Below are 309 nucleotides of genomic sequence, written 5' to 3' on the forward strand. Positions count from 1 at the left end.
TATGAGAGGTCTGTAATAAAATCTCTAAATATATTTTTAAAATTGTTCATCAACTTCTGTGAGATTCACTAGGAAAACATTGTTTTCACATGCTTTATCATAAATAAACATCCTGACAAATATTACTGAAAAAAAATCTGAGAATGTGTGTGAACTTGTAATATAATGTTGATTTTTCTCTATTGTATTTTACACAGAAAATCTGCCTTAAAATGCACACACTTGTACAAAAAGAAAGTTGGGGAGAGAGGCTAGTTTTGATTTCTTGCATTCTTTTTTTAAAAAATATATTATTGGTTTCAGGGAGGA

The sequence above is a fragment of the Eptesicus fuscus genome, chromosome 9 (genome assembly GCF_027574615.1).
Source record: "Eptesicus fuscus isolate TK198812 chromosome 9, DD_ASM_mEF_20220401, whole genome shotgun sequence".
NCBI lineage: Eukaryota > Metazoa > Chordata > Mammalia > Chiroptera > Vespertilionidae > Eptesicus > Eptesicus fuscus.